This window comes from Papio anubis, chromosome 2 (genome assembly GCF_008728515.1).
Source record: "Papio anubis isolate 15944 chromosome 2, Panubis1.0, whole genome shotgun sequence".
Lineage (NCBI taxonomy): Eukaryota > Metazoa > Chordata > Mammalia > Primates > Cercopithecidae > Papio > Papio anubis.
In genome coordinates, this window is record NC_044977.1 from 156,362,000 (window position 1) to 156,389,575 (window position 27,576).

At 38.1% G+C, this 27,576-nt stretch overlaps 1 long non-coding RNA gene across 1 annotated transcript; it reads left to right on the forward strand.

Annotated features, from left to right (window-relative positions):
- The first annotated feature begins 868 nt into the window (after window positions 1–868).
- On the forward strand, window positions 869–26,041 carry LOC103882343. The gene is made up of 3 exons (XR_001900113.3): window positions 869–1,731; window positions 20,374–20,464; window positions 25,956–26,041. It is a non-coding gene; the product is annotated as an uncharacterized LOC103882343 (long non-coding RNA).
- Window positions 26,042–27,576: the final 1,535 nt, after the last annotated feature.

Below are 27,576 nucleotides of genomic sequence, written 5' to 3' on the forward strand. Positions count from 1 at the left end.
GTTTTCATAAGACCACATTAACAAGGTCTTTTTTTGGAATTTATTATGGCTTTAATTCATCGCTGCTTTATTTTCTAATTGTTCCCTGATCATTGGTTTAGTAATCTATTTCATTTTATTTTTTATTATATAAGCAATTTTTTTGGTTTTTTATTATAGAAGCAAACATGCATATTATTATACAATTTTACATTGTACAGTATAGACCACTATGGAAAATGTTACCCTAGTTGTCCCACTTCAGCCCAAACACAGAAGTTCCTCTCTGCTGTAACCACTTACAACGCTTCTTATCTTTGGCATTTCTGATGGGTACCATTAAATAATATGCTTATCTTCTTTTATGTTCTAACTTCAGACAACATTAATTCTAGTTTTTTAAATGATTATCTCTTAAACATAATCAAACTTCTGTTTTTTAACATTTTAGACATTATCTACTCCCCACAATATATGGGGAAGAAATAAACATTTGTCTCTTCCTTGCACTTTTTATGTGGTCGAAGTTTGTAACTTTTATTTTTCTTCTGTAAGTATAGTTTAGTTATTTTAGCCATAACCTACCCATAAGTTAATTCCAAAAAAAATAGCACTTTAAATATTAAGACTATGTAAATATTATTCATTGCAGGCTGGGTGCAGTGGCTCCAAGGCAGGTGGATTGCTTAAGCCCAGGAGTTTGAGACCAGCCTGAGCAACATGGAGAAATCTTGTCTCTACAAAAAATACAAAAAAATTAGCTGGGTTTGGTGGTGCTTGCCTGCAATCCCAGCTACTCAGGAGACTGAGATGAGAGTATCGCTTGAGCCTGGGAGATCAAGTCTGCACTGAGCCATGATGGCACCACTGAACTCCAGGCTGGGTGTTAGAGTGAGACCCTGTCTCAAAACAAACAAATAAGCAAACAAACAACAACAACAACAAAAAACTCATTGCACTTCCCAAGCCTCTCTTTCCGTCCCCCTCTTCAAAAATACACTCTCTCCTTTGTTTCTAAGGAAGACTGCTTAGAAAGTAAAAGCCAAATACTTTACACTTTTCTTACACCGCTCTCAGCTCCCTTCCAGCTCATGGCCATGCCTCATTTTTCATTTGTTTTTAATGACAGTACTATGTTTCTGCTAGGCAGCTTCTCATTTTTCCTAAACATCCGGAGATTCTTTCCACATTTGACTAAGAGAAGACCTTTATGTGTTCTCTATATACGATGGATTGAATGAAATCCTCTTATTTCTTCAAAAATGTTCTTTCTTTCTTCATGGAAGTCCTCCATCCTCCTGTTTTTATGGGACTATGCCCTAGAATTGCTGCACAGCAGTTACCTCATTGTGAAAGTCCATGTTTTCTTCTTTCTTTTATTTCCTTTTTGGCTATCTGGGAATATATCCTTGAGCATTTCCGTTTCAGAAAATGTACGTGAATGGAATTTAACCTTTCTGAATTGTCATTTCACCCTCATATTTGATTGATCATTTAGACTGGCATAGAATTCTTGGTTCAAATAATTTGTCCCTCAGAATTTTGAAAGCATTCCACCTTTGTCTTCTAGAATTCGTTGTTGGACCTGAAAAGTCTGCACCCATTTGATTCTTTTTCTTTCGAGGTAACCTTGTTTTCTTATCTCTAGGAAGTTGTAGGATCTTTTATTCTTTGGAGTTCAGAACTTTTGATATCACTCATATAAGGAAAAAGCCAAGAAGACTACACTGAGATATTGTTCTCACTGATCAGGTGAGTCGAGTCTGATAATATATTTTCTTGGGAGAAAGATACTGAATTGTCTTCAGCCTTGGTGGGAATAAAAATATATACAAAGTCGATGGATGCAGATTTAACAACACATATAAAAATGAGCAGTACGTATATACTTTAACCAGCACTTTTGACATATAGGAATATATTATCTTGAAATACTAATCTATATGTACAAAGATATTTATACTAGGAGAATCATTGTAGTATTGTTTGTATGACATCAATGATTTTTTAAGCCAAATATTCATGATGAGTGGTCTTATTAAAACATTACAAATCTGTAATTTGTCAAAAGCTTCTATGCATTAATCTCTGTTGGCATTTAGTAGGACCTTTCAGTCAAAAGAATCTCTTTCTTTAGCTCCAGAGTGTTTTCTTCTAACATTTCCTTGAAAATTTGCCACTAGCCATTTTCTTTTTTCAGTTTACCCCTTTTAAATCTCTTCTATAAGGGTGTGGAAACTGCTGTATCTGTCTGGCAGCTCCTTAACTTTCAATAATACTTTTAATTTTGCTCTGTGTTTTGAGACATATATCATAACTTCATTTGCCAGAGAACCAGCTTTGTCTTCAACTGGGCTCTTATTATTTCAGGATGGAATTTATTTTTTTATTTTTGCAATCATATTTGATTACTAAAAACATATTTTGCTTTCTGATTGCACTCTTTAAATTGTCCAGTTCTCTAGGGATGCAATTTTCTTTTAAATTGTTGTTTTTGTATACTAATAAGAGTTAATTTTAGGTGCACAATATTCTGAACTTTGCTGTTTTTCTTCTCTCATTGTATCTTGGCAATTGTTACATGTCAGTACCGGTAGAGGTACTTCAATTTTTCTTAATAGCTACATTGTATTTCACTCTCTATTTTACATATGTGTAATTTTTTGACAAGTCCACTAATGATAGATTTCTGGCTTTTAAAAAGTAATTGATGTGGCTGGGCGTGGTGGCTTATGCCTGTAATCCCAGCACTTTGGGAGGCTGAGGCTGGCGGATCACGAGGTCAAGAGATCGAGACCATCCTGGCCAACATGGTGAAACCTGATCTCTATGAAAAATACAAAAAAAATCAGCTGGGTGTGGTGACATGCGCCTGTAGTCCCAGCTACTCAGGAGGCTGACGCAGGAGAATCATTTGAGCCCAGGAGGCAGAGGCTGCAGTGAGCCCAGATTGTGCCACTGCACTCCAGCCTGGCGACAGAGCAAGACTAGGTCTCAGGAAAAAAAAAAAAAAAAAAAGTAATTGATGTTATACGAACAGTACTGCAGTGACTCTCCTTGTATAAATATCTTTGTATATATAGATTAGTATTTCAAGAGAATATATTCCTAGATGTCAAAAGAGCTAAAAGAGTTGGTCAAAGTGTGTACGTATTGCTCATTTTGATATGTATTGTCAAGTTCTCATCCATTGAGTTTGTACGTATTTATGTTCTCACAAAGAGTGAAGATAATTATTTCTCCCTCCCAAAAAAGTATGTTATCAGACTTGACCCATCTGATCAGTGAAAATGGTATCTCAGTGTAGTCTACTTTGCATTTTTCTTATTATGAGTAATATTGATCAAATTTCTATAAGCGGAAAAGTCTTTTGCAATTTCATTTCTGTTAACTATCTAGTTAAACCTGGACCACCTTTCTATTAAGTTATTGATATCTTCAAGGTTTTATAGGAATTCTTTATGTGTTAAAGAAATTAGTCTTTTGTTGTCATATGTGCTAAAAGCATTTATTTTGACACTACTTATGAAATTTTATCATCCTAAATTTTCAATAAACTTGTGAAATTTAGAATAGTTTTAGTTTTAAAGAAAAATGGTGAAGACAGTACAGAGTTCCCATATACCCCACCCCAGTTTCTCCTATTATCAACATTAGTATGGTTAAATTGTAACAGTCCATGGACCAATATTGGTACATTATTATTAACTAAAATCCATTCTTTATTCTGATTCCCTTCGTTTTTACCAAATGTCTAGAAAAGTTCTAGGATCCTGTCACATTACATTTGGTCACCATGTTTTCATAGACTCTGCTTGCCTATGACAGTTTCTCAGACTTTCTATATTTTTGATGACTTTGACAATTTGAGTAATAATGATCAGGTATTTTGTAGAAAGTCCTTTAGTTGGGGTGTGCCTGATGCTTTTCTCATGGTTGGACTGGGAGGAAGATCAGAGGTAAAGTGCCATTTTCATCAAGTCATGTAAAGTAAACACATTGTAAGCATGACTTATCACTGTTGGTGTTAACCCTGATGACCCGGGTGAGAGAGTCAGGCCTCTCCACCATAAAGCTCCTCCCTTTTCCCCCATTTCATACTTGACTCCGAAAGGAAGTCACTATGTGCGACCCACAACTAAGGAGTAGGGACTTACACTTCACTTCCTTTATGCGGAGTATCTTCTTGAATTGCTGGGAGTTTTGCATGGCTGATTTGTCTGTTCTCCCCTCCTCCTCCCCCATTTACGGACTGATGTATTTGCTTGTTTATTCAATGATTTATTTATGTCAGTGTGAACTCCTGAATATTTATTTTGTACCTTGGCTTATAATCTAATACCACTTTATTTTGTTGCTCAAATTGTTCCAGCTTTGGCCACTGACAATTCTTTCAGTTGGCTCCTTTGTCCCTTTGTCATATCCTCATCATTATGGGTTTTTTGTTCTTTAAACATTTCTTTATGGCATTGAAAGATGCTCTAAGCTCATCTTGTATATTTCTTGCTCCAGTCCTAGAATCAGCTATTTCTCCAAACAAAAAAAAATACAAATGAAATAAAATGAAGAGTCGTATTCTTTTTACTGGAGAATGATATGAAAACTGAAGCTGGAGTTTTTGGTATGCTTGTTGCTATCGAAATGGCATTGCTTCTAGGCCTTCTCAACTGACAGAGCAGGGAATAGATATGTGTATGCTAACCTATCAATATATACATGTCTATAAATATTCTTATATTTAACATTTCAATGTATATTAAGCTAGACATAAACTCATATTGACGTTTTCAACTATAATTCAGTATCATATGAATTGTTTTATCCTCCTTCCATGCTCATCTGCAAAATCCTACACTAACAGTGAGAAAACTGTGTCCTACCATCTGCCATCCATTTACCTAATTGTTCAATTCCAGTATATATGCATAGTGCTTTCAGAATTATTGACCTGTACCTTCACAGGAAGCAACGTTACCAACTACAGTACAGTACTTAAGGTCAAGTGCTTTTGTTTTCAGTCTTATAGATTCTCTTCATTTCCAAAGGTACTTTGATCAGCACCTTTTCTCGTATCTCCTTCAGTGTGGTTGTTCCATGCATTTGTAATATAGTTTATTCTTTTGTCACATTCTAATTTCCACCCTGGGATCCTTAACTTTCTAAATGATCTTTTACAATTTGCATACATTAAGGTTTACTCTTTGTGATGTAAAGTTCTATGGGTTTTGACAAATTTACAGTGTCATGTAGCTACTATGGCAGTATCATACAGAATAATGTCACCATTCTAAAAATCCCTGTTTCACCTGTTCAGCTCTCTCTCCCTGACCTAAACCCCTAGCAGTCACTGATCTGTTTACCATCTCTATAGTTTTGTTCTTTGCAAAATGCCGTATAAGTGGAATAACATAGTATTGTAGCCTTTTCAGACTGGCTTCTTTTACTTAGCAATATACATTTAAAATTAATTCATGTTTTAGTATAGCTTGATGGTTCATTTCACTTTATTATTAAGTGGTATTCCATTTTATGGATGTGCCACAGTTTGTTTATCCATTCACTTATCAAAGGATATCTTGATTGCTTCTAGTTTGGGGTAATTATGAATAAAATGGATATAAATATTCACGTGCAGGTTTTGTGTACACATTAATAAGTTTTCAAAACAGGTAGGTAAATACCTAGAAGTGTGATTGTTGGATCATATAATACAAGTATGTTTGGCTTTGTAAGAAACTGCCAAACTGTTTTCCAAAGTGGTTGTTCTGTTTTACATTTCCACCAGCAATAAATGAGAGCTTCTGTTCCTCCACATCCTTATCAGCAATTGGTATTGTGAGTTCTTTTGGGTTTTAGTCACTCTAATAGGTGTGTTGCATTCTATCCTTATTTTATGTATTTTCTAACTATTTATTACAGTTTATTTTTATAATTAACAAACAATACTTGTACATATTCTTGAGGTACAAAGTGATGTTTTGATACATACAATGTATAGTGATCGGATCAGGGCAATTAACACATCTCAAACATTTATCATTCCTTTGTGTTGGGAGCATTCAATATCCTCTGTGTAGCTATTTGAAACTATGTAATCTCTTATTGTTAATTATAGTCATCCTATAGTGGCATAGAACACTAGAACTTATTATTCTTATCTACCTGTAATTTTGTATACTTTAACAAATTTCTCTAATGACAAATGATGATTACCATCTTCTCAATTGCTTATTTCCCATCTGTATATATTTTGGGTAAAGTGTCTGTTCAGATCTTTGACCCATTTTTAAATTAGATTGAATTTTTTTATTGTTAAATTTTAAGACTTCTTTGTATAACTTGGATACTTACCTTTTATCAGGTATGTGTTTGCAAATATGTTCTCCCAGTCTGTAACTTGTCTCTTCATTCTCTTAACAGTGGTTCCAGCAGTTCAGAATTTTGGTGTTAATGAAGTCCGAGATATTAAATTTTTTTATAGATCACGCTTTTGATGTTGTACTTAAAAATTCATCACAAAGTCCAAGGTCATGTAGACTTTATCATGTATTATCTTTTGTAAGTTTTATAGTTGTTGAATGTTTTGATACATTTTACTGGAAGTTCCAGCCAGGGAAATAAGGTAGGAAAAAAAAAGGATGAAAGAAAGAGAAAAAGAAAAAGAAAGAGAGGAAGAAGAAAAAGAAATCAAGAAAAAGAAGAAAGGCATCTAGATTGGAAAAAAAGGAATAAAACTGTCTTAATTTGCACATATATGAGTGTCTACGTAGAAATTTCAAAGGATGTATAAAATGGCAACTAGAATTAATAAGTAAATTTAGCAAGATCAATATAAAATAAATTGTATTTCTGTATGTTAGAGATGAACACTTGAAAATATAAATTTAAAAATTCCACTTATGAAAGCATTATAAATACAAAATACTAACAAAATATATTCTAAGATTTGTAAGCTGTAGTTATAAAATATTAGCGAAGGGTAACAAATAAGCCCTAAATAAATGAAGTGATATATCTATAAATCTATAAATTCATTGCAACCCATTGAAAATGTCAGCAGGCCTTTGTGGAAGTCAGAAAGCTGATTCTAAAATCTATATGGAAAGGTAAAGGACTTAAAACAGTTAAACATTTTTCTTTAAAAAACATAATATTCCTTATGAAATGAGGAATATTTCTTCCTCATTTCAAGACTTACCATAAGGCAACAATAATTAAGACAGTATAATATGTGTGAAAGGTTAGATATACTAATAAATAGAACAGAATAGAGATAGCGAAATAGATCCAAATATTTATTCCACTGACTTTGTACAAAGGTGCCAATGTAGTTCAATGGATAAAGAACAGTCTTCTCAGCAAATATTGATCGCACAGCTGGATACACACACAGACACACACACACACACACACACCCCTCAATCTATACCTTGTATCATATGTGAAAAAAATTCAAAATAGATTAAAAACCTAAATATAAAGCACAAAACCATAAAACTTATCAAAGAAAATAATAAAAGGAAATATTCTTACCTTAAGTTAGGCAAAGATTTACTGGAACACGAAAGCACAAAGTATAAAATAAAAATTTTAAAAACTGAATTTGATTTAATCAAAATTTAAAATTTAGGCTCTTTGAATCTTAACAAAATAAAGGAGAAGCTATAGACTGGAAGAAAATGTCTGCAAGAAAAAAAGTCTGATAAAATACATCTCTCCAGAATTCACAAAGATCTCTGTTTTGCAGAAACTTTTTAGCTTGGACCCAGCATGGTGGTTCACACTTGTAATCCCAACACTTTGGGAGGCTAAAGTAGGAGGATTGATTGAGGTCAGGAGTTTTAGACCAGCTTGGGCAAAATAGCAAGACCCCTTCTCTACAAAAAAATTTTTAAAAAATAGCTGAGCATGGTGGCCTGCACCTGTAGTCCTAGCTACTTGGGAGGCTGAGGCAGGAGGATTGCTTGAGCCCAGGAGTTCAAGGCTGCAGTGAACTATGGTTGTACCACTACACTTCAGCCTGGGCAACAGAGCAAGGCCCTGTCTCTAAAAACAAAACAAAACAAAACAAAACAAAAACCAAAAAAAAAAAAAACAAACAAACAAAACAGAAAAGAAAAGAAAAGAAAAGTTAAAAGTTAAAGAAACTTTTTAGTTTGATGTAGTCCCATTTATTTTTTGCTTTTGTTGCCTATGCTTCTGGTGAACTATCCAAAAAATTCTTGCCAAAGCCAATATCAAATTGCTTTTTTCTCTGTTTTTTCTCTTTTTTTTTGCCAGCAATTTTATGCATTCAGGTCTTAGGTATAGGCCTTTACTCCATTTTCAGCTGACTTTTATATATGGTGTAAGATAAGGGTACAGTGTTATTCTTTTGAATGTGGATATCCAGTTTTTACAACACTATTTATTGAAGAGACTATCCTTTGCCCATTGTGTCTTTTTGGTGGCCTTGTTGAAAATTCAGTGACTGTGCAGACAGTTCCTAACTTATAATGTTTCAACCTACAATTCTTCAACTTTATAATGGTACCCATCCAACCATTTTGTTTTTCACTTTCAGTACAGTATGCAAAACATTACACTGGATATTCAATACTTTATTACAAAACAGGCTTTATGTTAGATGACTTTGCCCTACTGCAGGTTAATGTAAGTGTTCTGAGTACGCTTAAGATTGGTTAGGCTGAATTATGATATTTGGTAGGTTAGGTGTATTAAATGCATTTTTAACTTAATGATATTTTAAAACTTACAATGAGTTTACTGTTACACAACACCATTGTAAGTCGAAGAACATCTATATATGCTTGGGTTTACTTATGGGCTCTCTATTCGGTTCTATTGGTCTATATATGTCAGTATTATACTATTTTAATTACTATTGTTTTGTAATATAATTTGAAATTGGGAAATGTGATGCCTTTAGCTTTGTTTTTCCTTCTTTGGCTACCCAGGGTCTTTTGTGATTACACAGAAAATTGTTTTTCCATTTCTGTGAAAAATTCCATTGGGATTTTGATAGGGATTGTGTTGAATCTGTATATTGCTTTAGTTATTATAAACATTTTAATAATATTTCTTCCTCTAATCCGTGGACATGTGGTATCTTTCCATTTATTTTTATCTTCCTCAATTTCTTTCATCAACATTTTATAGTTTTCAGTGTAGAGATCTTTCACTTCCTTGGCTAAACTTATTGCTATTTTATTATTTCTGATGCCATTGTAATGGGATTGTTTTCTTGATTTCTTTTCTAGATAGATCATTATTAGTATACAGAAATGTAACTGATTATTATACATTAATATTTTATCCTGCAACTCTACTGAGTTTATTAGTTCCAGTAGTGCTTTAGTGGAATCTATAGGGTTTTCTACATCTAGAATTGTGTCATCTGCAAACAGGGATGATTTTACTTCTTCCTTTCTGATTTGAATGCCTTTTAATTTTTTTCTTATCTGATTGCTCTTGCTAGTACTTCTAGTACTGTGTTAAATAGAAATGGTAAGAGTAGACACCCTTCTCTTATGTCAGATCTTACAGGAAAAGCTTTCAGTTTTTCCCACATAAGAAGTTAAAATCAGCCGGGCGCGGTGGCTCAGGCCTGTAATCCCAGCATTTTGGGAGGCCGAGACGGGCGGATCACGAGGTCAGGAGATCAAGACCATCCGGGCTAACACGGTGAAACCCCGTCTCTACTAAAAATACAAAAAATTAGCCAGGCGTGGTGGCGGGCGCCTGTACTCCCAGCTACTCGGGAGGCTGAGGCAGGAGAATGGCGTGAACCCGGGAGGCGGAGCTTGCAGTGAGCTGAGATCCGGCCACTGTACTCCAGCCTGGGTGACAGAGCGAGACTCCGTCTCAAAAAAAAAAAAAAAAAAAAAAGAAGTTAAAATCAAAACTATATTTAAAAACTCTCACAACTAATAGGAAAAGACAAGTAATCTGATAAAAAAAAAAAAATGGGTAAAGGATTTGAATAGACATTTCTCCAAAGAAAAAAATAAAATGTCCAAAACCCCCCCAAAAAAGGTGCCCAATGCCACTAATCATCAGGAAATGCAAACCAAATCCATAATGAGATATCACCTCAGACCTGTTAGAATGGCTATTTTAAAAAAAGACAAGAGGTGACTGATTTGAGTAATAATAAAACTCTGGTCTCCTGCACAGCTGACTCAGCATGAATTACTCTTTCTCTACTGCAATTCCCCAGTCTTGAATGGGCTCTGTCTAGGCAGCGGGCAAGGTGAACCCCTTGGGTGGTTACAAAGTTGGGGATTTGTCCAGGATTGCCCTTGTGGCTACCTGCCTGTGGTTCAGTGGCCCCCTCCAGTGATGGATCCAGAAGCCAGCCCAAGTGGCTGCCTGGTTCTCTTGGACTGGGTGCTGACTCTGGTACTCTCTCTACTGGTGGGGCACTGCCAGCCCAGTGTGCATGGATTAAGTTGCAATAGAGAAATAGTCCTGGGGAGACGTCCCTTAACTGTAGCCCTATCACGGAGTATCAGCCTGTAGCCCCATGGTGGGGTGTCTAGATTGGTGAGCATCCTAGGCTCTGCCAATGCCTTGTTCCTTCTCCTGACTGGTTCTGTAGTCCTGTGGTGGGGTGTCTGTAGCCCCATTGCAGGGTGTCTGTTTGTAGCTCCACCATTGGGTGTCTGTGTCTGTAGCCTCATTGCAGAGAGTTTGTTCAGCTCTTGGGTGATCTCAGTTGGCTCCTTCTAACTAGTAGGAAGAGTCCTGGTTTAGGAGACTTCTCGTCAATCAGGAAGATTTTGAGGAGGTTTCTCAAATGGAGAATAGTCATACAATTAAGAAACTGACAAATGAAAAACTTTACAAGTGCTGAATCTTCTGTGTCTGTCTGTCTATTTATATGTGTTGTATGTTTATATATAAAAGAGCTCTGATTCGTTGGTTTAGAAAAATAAGTGCTTAAATCAAATATTTTGTCAGAAAAATAGAAACTTTAATGCCTTTTTGTTCATGTAACATTAGTAATCTTTTGGAAATAAAGACAGTTTTAAAGATTATTGGTAAAATAAAATGTCTTGAAAATGTAGATATTTGGTCTAAATTAAGGTCAGATATCAGATTTGCAAAATGTTTTAAGGTCAAACTGTTTCTTTGACTTTTGAAAATTGTTCGATTTACCTACTTTGGAGAATTTGATTATAAGTAAGGGCTGGGGACATATGGAGAGCCATGCCCACTAGCTATGCTAAAAGCAGTCAGACCTTATCTGAATTTCTGTTTGATGTCCTAGGCTCCACCCCTAATATGTAATTAAAATCTCTTACTTATCAAATTTTTCACTAAAAATAAAAGTTGCTAACAGTTAACATTGTAATGTGTAGTTGAGACCACTGGAGAAACAGTTTTACATACAAGGTGTGTAGGGAATGTGTTTTTGGTAAAAGATTGTAAGAAGGCACAGGAGTAAGGCTTTTGTTAAAGGGAATGTAATTTTGTCTAGTTCAGAGGGTTTTCATGACTGTCTCAACCTAAAAGAGCAATGGAACAAAACTGAAGTTTTAAGCAAAGTGAAAACGGTTTGTAAAGGGTTGATCTTATAAAAAATTCTGTGGGTATAAGCAAGTTGGCTAAGATTTAAAAGAAATTATTTAACTTGTTTCCTTAGGTTAAAACATTGAAGTCATAATGATGTGGGGCCAGAATCTGGACCCGTGTGTCTGAATAACAGGGTTTTCTTAGAAAACCGATCTGCTGTTTGATGGAAAATTGTAAAGCATTCTGAAAAGTTTATGCAAATCTTACCTTATAGTCAAACTAATTAAAACTGGGTAGAGACGTAAAATTGTATATAAAAAACTAGCTTTAACATTAAAGATGCACTAATGCAAGCATAAAATTTATTTTTCCCTTTTGAAGAAGATTTTTATGTAATGTTAAAAATAATGAAAGGGTTTTGTTTTCTCCTTTGGGTAAATGGCAGAAAAAAAAAGGAGGAGAGAGAGAAGAGACAGATTCAGTTGGCCTCATGCTGTCTTCATTGGGTCTTGTTTGGAAAGCTAAGTCTCTTTTATCAGAGTAAAGGTTTTTCTTTGTTAAAAATATTTTTGGAGTTACCATTTTGGCCAAATAAATTCCTTGTGATGACCCGGGATTCTATTTTGTGATATCCTGTGTTTTAGACCTTTGATATTTGACAAATTTTCCAAAATCAAATTATAAATTCTTTCTCTTTGTTACCTAATATTTTAGATATTAGGTCCTCTAAAGTTCAAAAATGACATTTGGGTTATATGGTACAAAAATCATACAAGAAGCACTGTCAAATATGAAATGATATCTGACTTTCTTTGGTCTATATTTGTGTAAATATGTTATTGGTATATGTTGTATATATATGTATATATACATATATGTTCTGAAATTATGTAAAACTCCTATAATTCTAATACGACTTAGCATATATTTTCAGTGCCTTTTCTGCAATGTGACACTGACCATTTTCCTAGCAGGAGGTAGAGTCTATTTCAGTACCCTTTGAAATGTTGAACCCTTTTAAATATGATCTAGCCTTGTGACATGCTTGGACCAATAGACTAGATGATTTGCATTTTCTAAAGATGCCCTCAAGGAAGCCTGTAGCTTCCATTCACAATTCCTTAAAACCCAACTGTCATGTGTGGAAGCCTGAGATAGCCATGTGGACAGGTTTCATGCAGAATCAAGATGATATATGCAAATTCAAGATTTCGATATCTGTGCTTGCTCAAATGTCATGCTGAAATGTAATCCCCAGTGTTGGAGGTGGGGCCTGGTGGAAAGTGTTTGGGTCATGGGGGAGGATCCCTCGTGTACTGGTGTTGTCCTCTGGACACTGAATGAGTTCTTGCAACATCTGGTTGTTTAAGTGTGTAGCACCTCCCTCCGACCCCCACCCACTGTCTTTTGCTCCTTCTTCTACGCTGTGATGTGTCTGTTCCCCTTCACTTTGTGCCGTGTTTGTAAGTTATCTGAAGCCTCACCAGAAGCAGATGCCAGTGCCATGCTTTCTCCACACCCTGCAAAACCATGAGCCAATTAATCTTTTATTCTTTGTACTTTTTTTTTTAAAAAAAGACAAGCAATAACAAGTATTAGCAATGGTGTGGAGAAAAGGCAACCATTGTATACTGCTAGTGGGAATGCAGAATGGTACTGCCAGTATGGAAAGCAACATGGAGGTTCCTGAAGACATTAAAGATTAGAATTGCCATATGACCCAGCAACCTCTCATCTAGGTATACCATCCAAAGGAAATGAAATCACCACCTTGTAAAGATAGTAAAGCTATCTATGCTCCATGGTTCTTGCAGCATTGTTCACAATAGTCAAGATATGAAAACACCCTAAATGTCCATCAGTTGATGAATGGATAAAGACATTGTAGTGTATATTTATGGATATTTTCTAACCTTAAAAAAGGAGATCCTGCCATTGCTGCAAAAGCTTTGATGAATCTAAAGGACATTATGGTAAGTGCAATAAGCCAGACACAGGAAGAAAAATACTACATGATCTCACTTACATGTGGAAACTAACAAAACAAACAAAACAAAAACAAAAACAAACCTTGAATACATAGAAATAGAGATAAGAAAGATGGTTACCAGAGGTGAGGAGGTGGAAAAATGGGGCAATGGAGGTCAAAGGGCACAAAGTTTCAGTTATGCAGTATAAATAACCCTAGTGATCTAAAGTATAGCCTGAGTACTGTAGTTAATAATATTGTATCCTGGAAATTTGATAAGAGAATAGGTTTTAGATATTTTTACCTACCAAAAAGTGGAAGCTATGTGAGATGATAGATATGTCAATTTGTTTGACTGTAGTAATCATTTCACTGCATGTATGTATATCAACACATCATACTGTATACCTTAAATATATACAACTTTTTTAAAAAGTTCAGGAATTTTCAGGGTGCTATTGATCTACACTTGAGCTGTCTCCTTATGATAGCCACAAGGATATGTAATTTTGAAAACTGAAAAAAAAGAACTCTCAAAACTGAATAATGAGAAGAAACACAGCCCAATTAAAAATGGAAAAAAGAATTGAACAGATGCTTCACCAAGAAGACACACAAGATGGTAAGTAAGCACATGAAAAGATGTTTGACATCATTAATCAATATGAAAATGCAAATTAAAAGCACAATGGAATACCACTGCATACCTATTAGAATGACTGAAATTTTTAAAAGCCAGAAAACCAAAAAATCCATATCAAGTACAAGAATGTGAAGTAACTGACAATGTTCATAGATTGCTCCTAGGGAAGAAAAGTGGTACAACCACTTAGGAAAGCAGTTTGTCTGTTTTTTAAAATAAAGTTAAACATGAACTTCTTACATTGCCCAAGAATTTATGCCAAAATGATTAGTTGAAAGAAATGAAAACATATGTTCACACAAAGAATTGTATAGAGAAAACCTGAATAGTGATGTTTGTAGCATATTTATTCAAAATAGCAAAAAACTAGAAATAATCCAGATGTCCATCAACCAGTGAATGCATGATGAAGAAATTGTTTTATATGCATACAATAGAATGCTACTTAGGAATAAAAACCAAATAAACTACTGACACATACATTACATGGATTAATTTCAAAGACACTGTGCTAAGCACAAGAATCTAGACACAAATGGTTGTGTTCTTTGTGAGTTCATTTATATGACATTCTGGAAAAGGCAAAATTACAGAGACCAAAGTCTGATTATTGGTTGCCAGGAGGAGCTGAGGATAATAGAAATAATTTTTTGACAAAGGAGCACATAGAAACTTTGTGCAGTGATTAAAAAGTATTCTACATTGATTCTGGTAGTGGTCATATGACTCTAGTATTTGTATACATTCACAGGAATGTATATCTCAAAACGGTGAACTTTACACACATTTTAGGTTAAGAGGTAATTCTCCATGGATTTTTCTGCATGTCTTGTGGGCCACACAGTGATTGCCCTTTGTTCTGGATGATTTTCTCAAGAATGTTTGCATTGTGCCCTGGTGGACAGAGATACTGTCACCCTCTGGAGGAAGTTGCAGGCATAATTATTAATACTATCCAGTATAATAAGATAAAGCCTCTTTCTGGAGCAAAGAGAACACTAACTGTTGAGTAAGTTCAGGGGTCCTCTTCTGTAAAGCAGTACACTGTGGCAGGTGTCATCTGGCTCTCATCATGTTAGCCTAAGGGAATTGAGGCTCAGGGAACTGGCCCCCAAATAACGACACTTTAGTTACTGCTATTGCTATGAGTAATAAATTGTTCTTCATCTCTGACCAAGAGTCTCGCGTCTTCTACCGGCATTCATGAAATGGTGGCAAGGTGACTGGTTAGCTTACAAGTAGAGTAAACTGTCTGACTCTCCACAGTTTTGACACTTAGGATGGATGCTGACAGAGATGTGACTTTCTGGAAGAGAAAGGATGAGGACCTGGTGAACTGACTAACAGGATTTAGGGAAAGCACACATATTGACCAAAGTGTATGTTCAACCAGGCATAAATTGTCCTCCACATTGTTGTGGGTTAATGAGAAGGAATTGGAGATGTGGTTGCAGGTCAAGTGCTGAGAAATAGATTCAAAGAAAACTGACTAAAAAGGGACTTGGATGTTATAACTCTCCTCTCCTGTGGGTATTTCCTCACGACTCTGGTGTCAGCTTCAAATTCACCCCATTGTAATAAGTAATATTACTATTATTCCTGGGAGGAGGGAGCCAGAAGATCTACCTTTATCAAATAACATTTGCAAAAACACACAGCTGTACTTAGCATAAAAAGAAAGAAAAATGTGACCACTATGTGCAGAAACCAGGAAGACTGACAAACCGTTGGCTGATTGACCTGGGAGATGAAGGGGGCATAGGATGCATAATGTTTGTTAAGGAAGAGTGGGAACAGCAGGTCATATTATGGTTCCACCCCTCATGCAGTCTGTCTGTAGATCCTCTGTAGATCCATTTGTAGATGACAGTAACAGGGTCAGAGCTTTTTGCTATAGGTACTGGCTAAAATAGGGCATTTTCCTCAAAACAAACTCCTTTGGGAAACCATAAATGATACATTGACTAGTATTCAGAGCCTTACTGCCCTGAATTGGGTTTACAATAATGATCAAAGTGATCCACTGCAGAATGAGAAACTGTCCTAAAGAAATTGTGATAAATGTTTGCTGTCAGCCCTGCCACCTTGGAAACTTCCCCTATTCCTTATGTGGAAATTGAATGGGAATTTAGGAGGTGTTATCTTGGTAATGGGAAATGATGCTACAGATTAATGTGGGCTCCTCGAGGGTCACCACTGTGTAAGCTAAGTCCAAGCCAGTCATAGGGTGCAAACCCTGCTCACCAAACAAAGCTTCTTGGGACTATGTGGGTACATTCACAATACTCAAGTACACTGCCCCATCCCCCCCATACACATTTTTTTTTCCCATTTTTAAGTAGCCTAGGCTTTAATTTTAAAAGAGGTTGAATATTGCTTATTATTCATCCTAGTTTCCTATTGCTACAATAACAAATTATCACAACTTAGTGACTTAAAACAACACAAATATATTCTCTTACGGTTCTGGAGGTCAGAAGTCTAAAGATATTTTCAATGTGCCATTGGAATTGATAGGGATGGTTCCTTCTGAGACTTTGCATGGAAAAATCTATTTTCTTGCCTATTTCTAATGGTCACTTGTATCCTTTGATTCCTGACCCCTTCCTCCATCTTCAAATTGCATCATTCCAGTTATGACCTCCGTCATCACATGACTTCCCCTCTGACTTCTCCTGCATTCTTCTAAGATACACCCCTTTGGAAAAGCATCCGTTAGCTTGCACTTGTCAAAACTGAACATCTGATCCATGAAGTGCTTGTTACTTTCTGGACATTTTGTGGTGGGTCAGCTCAGACTCAGTGACTAACAATTTGGAAAGTGTTCAACAAGTCTCACTTACCAAATGGAAATAGTATATTCAAGGACTCAGCCAAGTTGGCCCCAAGACTTCTTGGATTTAGATTAAAAAATTGGCAACTGTCCCTTTGGGAGAAACTTTACATCTTATTTCACCACTTTGGAAAATATTTGAAAGTACCTACTAAAGCAGTGTATGCCTATGTCCTATGACCTGGCAATATTACTTATAGGTATGTAGTAATAGAAGTGCATGCACGCATGTATCAAAGACATGTACACCAAAGAGCACATGTCAGAATGTTCATAGTACAGTTATTCATAAAAATAGAAAACTGAAAACAGTCCAAATGTACAGCAATGGAGTAAAGAAACAAATTATGATATGATCATACAAATAAATATTATACAGCTGTCAAAATGAATGAATTACTATTATAAGAACATGAATTTCACAAATATGATTTGAGCAGAACAAATCAAGCACAGAATAATATATACTATATTATTCCATTTGCATAAGGTTCAAAAGAATTCCTAACAGTCTGGAGGCATACTTAGTGGGAGGAAGCTTAATGCCAGTGACTTTTTTATTTCTTGATTTGGGTGGTGGTTACATGAGTGAATTTGCTTGAGTTTACCAAGCTGTTGAATTTATCAAGCTGTTGACTCATAATTTGGACATTGTTTCGCTTATAGTTTAATTAAAATGACAATTAATCAGGACCATTGATAGTAAAATGCTGAAAAAGCTAGCATGAATACACAAATAAGAAGACTATCCAGTAATCATAGTTACTAATACAGAACAAGAATTTTATGTAAAATTGTAACATATCAGATCCACTAGTAAATTAGAAACAAACTATGCCAAGATAAAGTAGAGTTTACTTTATGAATTCAAGTCTGGTTTAATACATTATCTTCTCTCGAAATGCTAAAATGCATTTGAAAAAATACAGTATCCATTCTAAATAAAAATTATTAGTAAAACACAGATAGAAATGCCCTTATTTCAATAAGTATATAATAGCAGCAACCAAAATTATATCTCATTGTGAAACAATTAAGACATTTTCATTTGAATAAGAAAAAAGATAAATATGTTTGCCAATACTATTACTGAATATTTTTGTACAAGTTCTAGACTATGTGATAAGGCAGGAAAATTAGATTTAAAAATTAATGACTTAGAATTAATACTCTCTTTTATTATAGACTGTACTATTATGTGCCTAAATAAAAAAAAACAAAATAATAGAATCCATTAAGTAACTATTTAACAAAAATAATGTTCAATATGTTGGGCAATTATTAAAATATATTTTTAAACAGAAATTATAATAAAAAAGAATAGATCCCTTACTACAGCAAAATATAAATTATATAAAATTTTAGAAAGAAATATACAGCATATGTATGCAAAGTACAAAATTTTGCTGAGGACTGTAAGAGACTACTTGAAGAAATGGAGAGAAATGCCGTATTTGTAAATAAGAAGATATATCTGGTAAATATGTCCATTCTCTTCCATATCAATTTAATATTTAGAGCTGTATCAGTAAACATATTGATATTTTGGAATTTTACAAAATTATCTCATAATTTACCTGGAAAACGTACAGATGAAAATATCTATAAAAATTATAAAAGTAGGTAAAGATAGATGACTCTTATTATTCATTAAAGTGTGCACTGAGGCTGTGTGAATTAAGATAGCGCTGTCCTGGAACAAAAGTTAGCAGACTAATGAAGCATTGTGGATATCCACAAACAGATATATACATATCTGTTTATATATACATAAGATATATATATGCAGCAAATGAAGTAAGTAAGGAAGGGGTGGATTATCTTCATCCTTCCCAACCATAGAGAGCCATTATATTGTGTTCAGTGCAGATATTTTGGTTGTGTATATTCTTATAAAATGTGTATTGTCATATTATATACCCATCCTTCTCTTCTTTTGCCTATTCAAACCTATGATCTTTAAATAAGCAGGTCTCATAGAAGTAATAGGTAGAACAGAGGATACTAGAGGCTGGGAAGGGGAAGGGGAAGGAAGGGAAGGGGAGAGATTTGTTAAAGGACACAACATTACAGCTAGATAGGAGGAGTAAGTTCCAGTGTTCTATAGCACTGTAGGATGACTATAGTTAGCAATAACGTATTATAAAGTTTCAAATAGATAAAAGGAGGACACCCATGGTTCCCAATACAAATAAGTGATAAATGTTTGAGATGATATGGGAATTATCTTGATCTGATCATTGTATATTACATGCATCAAAACATCACTATGTACATATTCATAATATGTACAATTATTATCTATTATAAATTAAAATAAAATTTAAAAATCTATGCAGTTGGTTGTGTGGAAATCTAGTAGCCCATTTTCTGGAACACATAGGACTTCGTGATGTTCGTTCACCACATTTTGGCTATTGACTTTCCCAGCAATGTTCACCCAGATTGCCTCAATTCCTTACTATCAGACAACTTCTGGCAGAGTCTTGTGACATCAGTCATTTGGGACAGGAGGTTTAAATTCTCTTAGAATGGCAGCCTTCTCCTTAATTTGTTTGTTATTGTGTAGGACTTGAACCTTCTCTTGGGCATGAGTTTCATACTTTCCAGTGTGAGACCACTGTTCGTGGTAGAGATGTCTCCTTCACTGTCTGAAGGTCAAACCATAGTTGGTGTTAACTCCCTTGCCGTGCACCTGTGCCTACTGACTGTAGCATCTCTCTTGTCTCTGTGTCTTATTTTTTGTCAGCATCCCCACACCCATCTTCACACACTAGGAAGCAAGGTGTGTTTTAAAAAAATAATATGTGCTTTAGGATCGGTTCAGTCAGGATTGGAATATCAGCTCTGCCACACACTATTTGGACAGCCTTTGCCAACCCATGCAGCCTTCCTAAGCCTCAGTTTTTACATTCGTAAAATGCTAGTAATAATATTTAGTACATTAGGGCATGATGAGGCTTAACTTAGATAGCAAATGGAAAATCGACTTGCTATTCTTTGAATACACCAGGTGATAGCTCCAGCAGCTTCTGCCTGAAAGACTCTTCCATCATGGCTCACTCCCTTTACTTCAAATTGCTCAGATCCCACCTCCTCAGTGAGTTCTGTCGGATCACCTTAATTTAATTCGAAACAACTCTTCCCCACTCTTCAACTGTTCTTCTTTCTCTGTACTTTTCACCTTCAAAGGTACTAGATAATTTATGAATTACGTTTAGTATTAGTGATCTGTGCTCCTTGCTAAATCCTACTGTGGACCTAGATCTGTGTTTTGTTTAGTGACGAATCCCAGATACCTGAAAATAGTGCCTGTTTCCAGGTGGCTTAGAGTCCCTAATAAATAAATATCGTCAACCTAATCGTTTTACTTAGCCGTGTTAAGATCAGAATAGTCCCAGGAACCTCCTTAAGATGTTTTCACATTTCCAGAGTGGCTGTGGACAAGCAGGCCAGCGGACAAACAGCAAGAATATTTCCTATTTGGTCATGGGACTTGAGAAGATCAGAGTCTTTGGAGAAAGTGAGTACCAGTCTGAGGTCTGGGTGATGTCGGGGCCTCTCAGCAAGGGTCCTTACCCCCAGTCTTTACCAAGGAGGCAGCCGTCAGGCCAGAGTTACCTCTGCACAAAGTAGAAACTTAATAAAGGTCTGTTGGCTAGATTTATAGAAGGCATATATTTGTTAACTTTGACAATCATTGTTAACTTAGGGCCATCATGCTTTAAGTGCTAGGCGCTCCATGACCAAATAGGCAATATTTTTTGCTGTTTGTCCACTGGCCCAACAGCTTGGAAAAGAGCTCAACTTTTATCTAAAATTCAACCTGGCAGCTGATCTTTCTGGTAGCTGGAAATAAAAGTGAAGTACACAGTAAAAAAGGCTGCTCAGCAGTCCACATGAGCAAAAGAGGAGCACAAACCCCATTTTTTCAGACTAGTGAAATGATGTTGTACCCTCTCCCTGTATTGGAAGAAGCCTGGTATAGCTAGGGGTCACTGGCGACTTAGAGATCAGCTCTGCTAGGAACCCACTGGTAAAAAGAGGCTCCACATGGTGAGACTGAGTGCCAGTGTCAGTGGAACAGATCCCTGAGGGCTGATGGTTCCAAAACAATGTGGAGTGTATGTGTGGAGGGCTAGAGGTCTGGCGCCCCACTGACTCATCCCCACATTTATCTTCTCTCTTGTTCTCCTCCTTCTCCATTGCCATTGACTCCTCTCTTCCTCTCTCTGCCACGATTCCTCTGCTCAGTGGCCCTCATACTTTTGTGAGCATAAGAATCACCTGAAAGGCTTATAAAAACACAGATTGTGGGTCCTCTCCCTGAGTTTCTGATCCAGTGCATCTGGGTTGAGGCATGGGAAGTTGCATTTCTAAGCTCTCAGGTGAATCTGCTGCTGCTGCGGCTGGCCAGAGACCCACACATTGAGAAGCGCAGCCCTATTGCTTGCTCATCCTCCCTACCCCTCAGCCTCTCACAGCATTTTTCCACCTGTCTCCTTCTCTCCCTCATTGTCTTTGTCATTGTCCTCTCCATTCTTCCTTCAGATGTTCTCAGGTCACTGATCTCTTTATCTAACATAAAATCAGGAGCAGGCTAGAGAAAGAAACCCGGAGTCCCTGTATCCCAGGCTGAAATTCTTTTCTCTCCCATGCTCTTTGGAAGCACCTTGTGCTAAGTCTCCCTGCCAGTTACTGTCATGTCCTTATAGACAAGGTGGGAACTAAAGCCCAGGTCCTTCCACAAGACAAGGCTGTGCCTCTGTTCCTCTCTCCCACAGAGAATGCCTGGGAATCTTCAAAGACCGTAGCAGGGTGGGGGGGAGATGATAGAAAGTGAATCCATTAAGAGGCGTAAAAGCTGACAGTTTCAAAAATAATGATCTCGGTTTCCTCTTATTTAAAACTACCCAGCTGCCCTGCTGCTTTCATTGCTGCTGCAACTGACACTCAGCTATGTTTGGAATTAAAAATACATAAGTGTTTTCTGAAAAAGCTGCTAATTTGAAGGTCATTAGCAGCCAAAAACATATTTCTTTTATTTATAAAAAGGCATGTAATAATATTTACCCTCTTCTTTGAGCTCCTGCATGCTTACTGCCTCCAGCTAAGTGGCCTGCCTCCTTGGCCCCCAGCCATGTGCCCTCCTGTTGGCCATCACTTTCCTGCACCTGCCCTCTCCCTGACACCTGCTTGGCGGCCTGCAGTACCCAGAGAAGCCTATGACTCTCAGTGGACTAGGATGGATGTAAATGGCCATTAGAGTTGGTAAAATGGCCCTGTCTTCCAAGGAGAGGGCACTTCCGGCAGTTAAGCGCTGATGGGTTCAGAGGCACTTGCCTTTGTAATGAGGATATTTGGGATAATTTCCCCTGCGGGTTGCAGCTCGTGTCCTCGCTCCCTTTGGTCTGTGTCAGAGCAGCCTGGCAGGCATGCCTCCCCTGGGGCCTGGCCCGCCTTGCCCCTTCCTGGCTGTGCAGCTGTGATGGCCACCAGTCAGTGCTAACACTTGGCCCTCTGTCCCTGCATGCCTGGGGGAGGCTTCCACATCTCACTCGGTACTGCAGGCCCAGGTGGATTTGAGGCTGTCAACTGCTGCACCCAGGACTCTTGCTTCATATGTGCACTGTACTGTACTGCTTGCTTTCTCAACTCTCTGTTTCCCAGTGGCCCCCTCAGCTGGTCCTGCTGCCCCCAACTCCCTCTGCTTAACTGTTTATTTTATGAAGAAAATTACTGGAACCCCAGTCTATCAGCAGCTTTCCTAGAAAATCCTACTTGCAAAAGGATGAGGGGGGTGGGGATAAATGCAAGGTGGGGAAAGGCAATGAGGCTGGGGGTTGTGGTTGCCATAGAAACGTAGAAGTGGGACTGACAGCTGAAAAGAATTTCCCAGAGCAAAGGAGGAGGGAGTCAGAAAGGAGTGAGGGGCGGTGAGCATGCATGAGGGGCAGCTGCCCAATGGGCAGTTACATCAAATACATTTAGAGGAAGGGGGGTGAGGAGACAGGGCCCAGCCCAGGGATGCAGATTCTGCCACAGGGAACACGACTGAGATAAGAATGCAATTGGGAACCCTGGGATCAGAGAAACAGCTGCCTGGGTCTACAGAAGTGCACTAGGGCACATGGGATTCATGCAAAACCCTCTCTACCTGCGCCCCAGTAGCAGAGTCACCAACCCCATGGTCTGGATGAGGTGGAACCCCACATTGTGAGGTGACCTTGGCTTCTCTTCTGAAAATAGGATGTGCAGCAAAAGGAAAGATAGTGTGTGCTCTGGCTTCAGTTAGCTTCTTTTATCTGAGATTTATTTCTTCATTATAAAAAAGTCATTTTGGGCTTACTTAACCAATTTCCTCTTACTGCTCTTATTTCTTCTAATTACATGTGTGTGGCAGCTGATTATGCTTGCTTCTCATCATGGGCTGGAAAAGGGATGACTTCCCCATCATGTGTGGAGTGCAGTAAATCTCTCCCCAGCGCTCAGGGAAACTCTGGGGGCTCAGAGGCCACAGACGTGGGCCGGTAGCCTGGGAGCCAGGGTGGGGACCAGGCAGGGTCTGGTCATCAAGGCACTTCCATCAAAGCCAGCAACATGGGCCCTGGTGAGGGGAGAAGGGAGTGAGCTTGGGGCCAAGGTTCTCAAGCCAGCCTCTCCTAGGGGCAAACCTGGTGCTGCCTGCGTGTGGCAAACAGCTGGGTGTTGTCTGGAAATGACCACCTTGCCTCCTTTCAGATCGCTAATCCAGAAGGCCCAAACCCTCACAAACCAGCTCCGCAGCCCTCCCTTGGGATTCCGCCACTATTGTGGCACCTCTCATGTTGTTTTTAATTTCCCTTAAAATTTTAGGGAAATTTTAGACTGTGAGCTCCCTTAGAGTAAAGGTGTGCCTGGCATTTATAGGGATCTAGTGAAGACTTATGAATGAATGGATGAACAAATATACAAATAAATAATTTACAAATACACAAACACGTAATGTTTCCTTTTGAAGACTCTCCTCCAGCCTTTCACTACGGCTGCACTCTCCTGAGTCACCTGCTTGTATGTTTCTACTTTTCCCCTTGACTCTCCAGAGAAGGTCTCACCATTTGCCAAGAAATCAGAGTCCACAGTTACTGATGGTTCCTTTTCCTGATGCTTTAGTCCAGGAACACTGGCTTTTTAACACTGATCACAAACCATCCGTTTTTCACCACTCATGTTATATTCTGGGAGGCTTGCTTTGTTTATACCTTTCTGTGGTGGTAAACCATGTTACAGTACACTAAGATTCTCCTGAAATCAGCGTTCAAGAATGACTGCAAGACCCACTGGTAAGGACGGCCTAATAAGGTTGATTAGATAGCCCCAGGGATCAGGATTTAGTTGGTGAGGCTTTTACAAATATTTTAGGTTCCTGAAGTCTGCCCCAAGCTCTCTGAATCTAGCCACAACCCCTCCAGTCCACCTTAGGCAGGTCATGTCCGGGTTGGCCCAATTACAGAGTAGGAGGTCTTAATCACTAAGTTACACAAGGACTCAGCAAACTATGGCACGTATACCACCACACCCTCCACCTGTTTTAATAAATAAAGTTTTATTGGAGCACAGCCACACCCATCAATTTAAATATTGTCAATGACTGCTTTCACGGGACAATAGCAGAGATGAATAGTGGCAAAAGAGACCATATGGTCCACAAAGCCTAATATAGTAACTATCTGGCCTTCAGTGAAAATATTTTGCCATCTCCTGGGTTAGATCTATTGCACTAGAGTCTGGAAGAGGTGCTCAGTTTTCCTGCACTCTGGCTAGCCATGAGTTTCAGAACCATAAACAGTTAACTAAATCTCAGTAGCATATGACAGTTTGCAAATAAGACCAAAGGAATGATGTTCACTCAAATGAAATCAGCTGTACAGTAATGCCCCCTGGGCCAGACAAGTTAATGCTTGGCAAACTGCCCTCTCTGTGAAACATCTCAGCAGGAGCTGAGCCCCATGGTGGGAAAAAAACAATAAAAAAATTGTTAATTGTTAAATTGGATGTCAGAGAGAATATCTTTCAAAGTTGCAGTAGGCACTTTGCGTTTGGAAAATACCAGACTGTGAGTAAGGCTAGAGGTCACCAATAGGCAGAGGAGTTCTCCCCTTCCTGAGCAAAATAGATGAAAGGCTTGGTGCCATCTGCTCTATTCTACAGGGAGACCCACCACCAGGTGCCCTGCCCAGCTGCTGTATTTTCATTTAGAGAGAGCACAAATGAAATCATGTGATCAGGGTAATGTCCACGGAGTCCTAGAGAGTTGAAATATGCGTGGCCCAACCTTGAGCCTGAGGTGAAGTAACTTCAAGAAGAATCAATGTAATCAATGAGCATGCTTGGTCTTTTGCTTTCCTCAGTTGGAAGTGACTGATGGCAAAGGTGCCTGGATTCAGTTATTAGTTCATTTATTCAGCAGATCTATTGTATGAAGACAGTGCCCCAGGCCAGTAGATTCGGCCACAAATAAGACATGCTCCTTTGCTTGATGGAGCTCCCAGGGATAAAGATGCATGAACAGACCGTGCTAATACAGAGGGCTGAACACTGTGATGGTGAGAAGCACCGAGAATGTAGTGGGCAAAGAGGAGAAGCAGCTAACCCAAGTGGGAGGAATCTGGGATCCTTCAAGTAGAGCTGAGGCTTGAAGCACAGCCAGGAAGCAGCCAGGTGAGAGGAGGTGGGACAGGGCAGGGGTTGAGCAGTGGCCACCAGGGACCGTGACAGCCTTGATGGGTGCCAGAGGGGTGGTGGTGGGAAATGGGGACACAGGTGATAAGGATTCATAGGTTTCCACATTTCAATTTTTCAGTTCCCTCTATAATATTTTACCATATCCACACATTAATTGTACTATCTTTTAGTTACCATTATTTCCCTAAAACCAATATCCAGTTTTACTTTCATAAACTTATTTTTAAAGGAACATTATAATTAGTGTGAAATAATGTATATGTTTTTGTGCTACCTATATTTTTCTCCAGTGCATATTAACATAAATGTGTAAAGGATATGGATACATGTGTCCTGAAACCCTCTCACCCACTGATGGTGCACTCAGCACACTTTTGGAAACCTAACAGATTGACCCCAAGGATGACATTGCAGTCACAAGAAAATCTCTGAACAGTTATTTAACTGAAAAAATCTCTTCGTATGGACTGATAGGCCCAGAAATTGGACTTTAATCAGAAGAGGATATTTGACTTAGTAGCAGGGAGGAAAAGCCATGGGCCTGTGTGAATGAGCAAGCAATGTGCCTATACAACATATTGAAGTTCCAGAATCTAGCCCTTGGTCCAATATGGCAAGCAGCCTGGGAATCCACCCAGGAGCAAGGCAAAGCTCAGCTCCAATCTCTGCAAACATGCAATGCGAAGGGGAGAAATGATTACGATGACAGATACACGTAACCATGAAGTTCACAAAACCCCCACATCCACGGAGGTTAAGGATTGACCTTTATCAGAAGGCAAGATGACTTTTTACAACAAACCTCAGGGACCCATTCATTTTCTATTTTTACATCATGTTTCCAAATAACTAGAAGGATAATAAACTGATACCAGCCACCATTTACTGAGTACTCCCAACAACCAGGACCAAGACCATGTGATTTATGTGTGGCCCCTCATTTCACCCTTGCAAAACGTTGTGTGTTGAATATTATTCCCATTTTATAGACATAAAGCCTCAGAGTGTAGATAAGTTGCCTGCACTGTGTGGCAGGACTGAGGTGGCCAGTAGGAATTTCTGGAAGGCGTCTGGCTCAGGTGGGGGTATAGCTTGGTAACTCAGAGAACACACTTCAGGCAAATAGGCTGAGTTCCAATCCTTGCTTTTCAGTGTGATCTAGAACAAGCTACTTGAACTTCTCTGAACCTCATTAGTTAATTCACTTTCAAAATGGGTGTAATAACAGTTGTATAAGTAATTAGTTTGCCTGGCTTGTAGTAAGCACTCAAAAAAATGGCAATTGCTATTACCATTTATATTATTTAATTTATGATTATTATTTTTGAGAACTTCTCAAGTGGCCATAATTTCAGCCCCCAACCCAGGAGCACCTCCTCTAATTAGCTGGTAGAAAGATTCCCTTCACATTCTAAGAAGAATGTAAGACTCCACTAAGAAGAGAAGACTCCCTTTACTTTCAGGGAAGACAGTGCTGATTAGGGCTCTTGTACCAAGTTTGGGTATAAGGGTGACAGCTGGAAATGGCTACATTTATAAATGTAAGGTTTAAGTGTCGCCTTATACCCAAACTTGGTACAGGAGTCCTAATCAGCATTTTCTTCTCTGGAAATGTCCTGACTATGGCCAGAGATCCCTGAGGTGTCTATGATCACACAGAAGTCCAGTTGGCATGCCATACTCCACTGGCATTTAGGGTTAGGTGCTCGTGTGCTCAGCCTCCTGGATCCAGACCTTTCCTAGTGTATGCTGGAGGCGAAAGGCAATTGCTTCAGCATGAGGGTGAGGGAGCTCTCCAAGAGTCAACACGGAGCCACAGCAATCTAGCAAAAGGAGAACTAGCTGCCCAGAACTGGAGGCAGTTCATTCTAGCCATACAGTTTAGACACGGGGCACTTTCTGCAGCCTTCA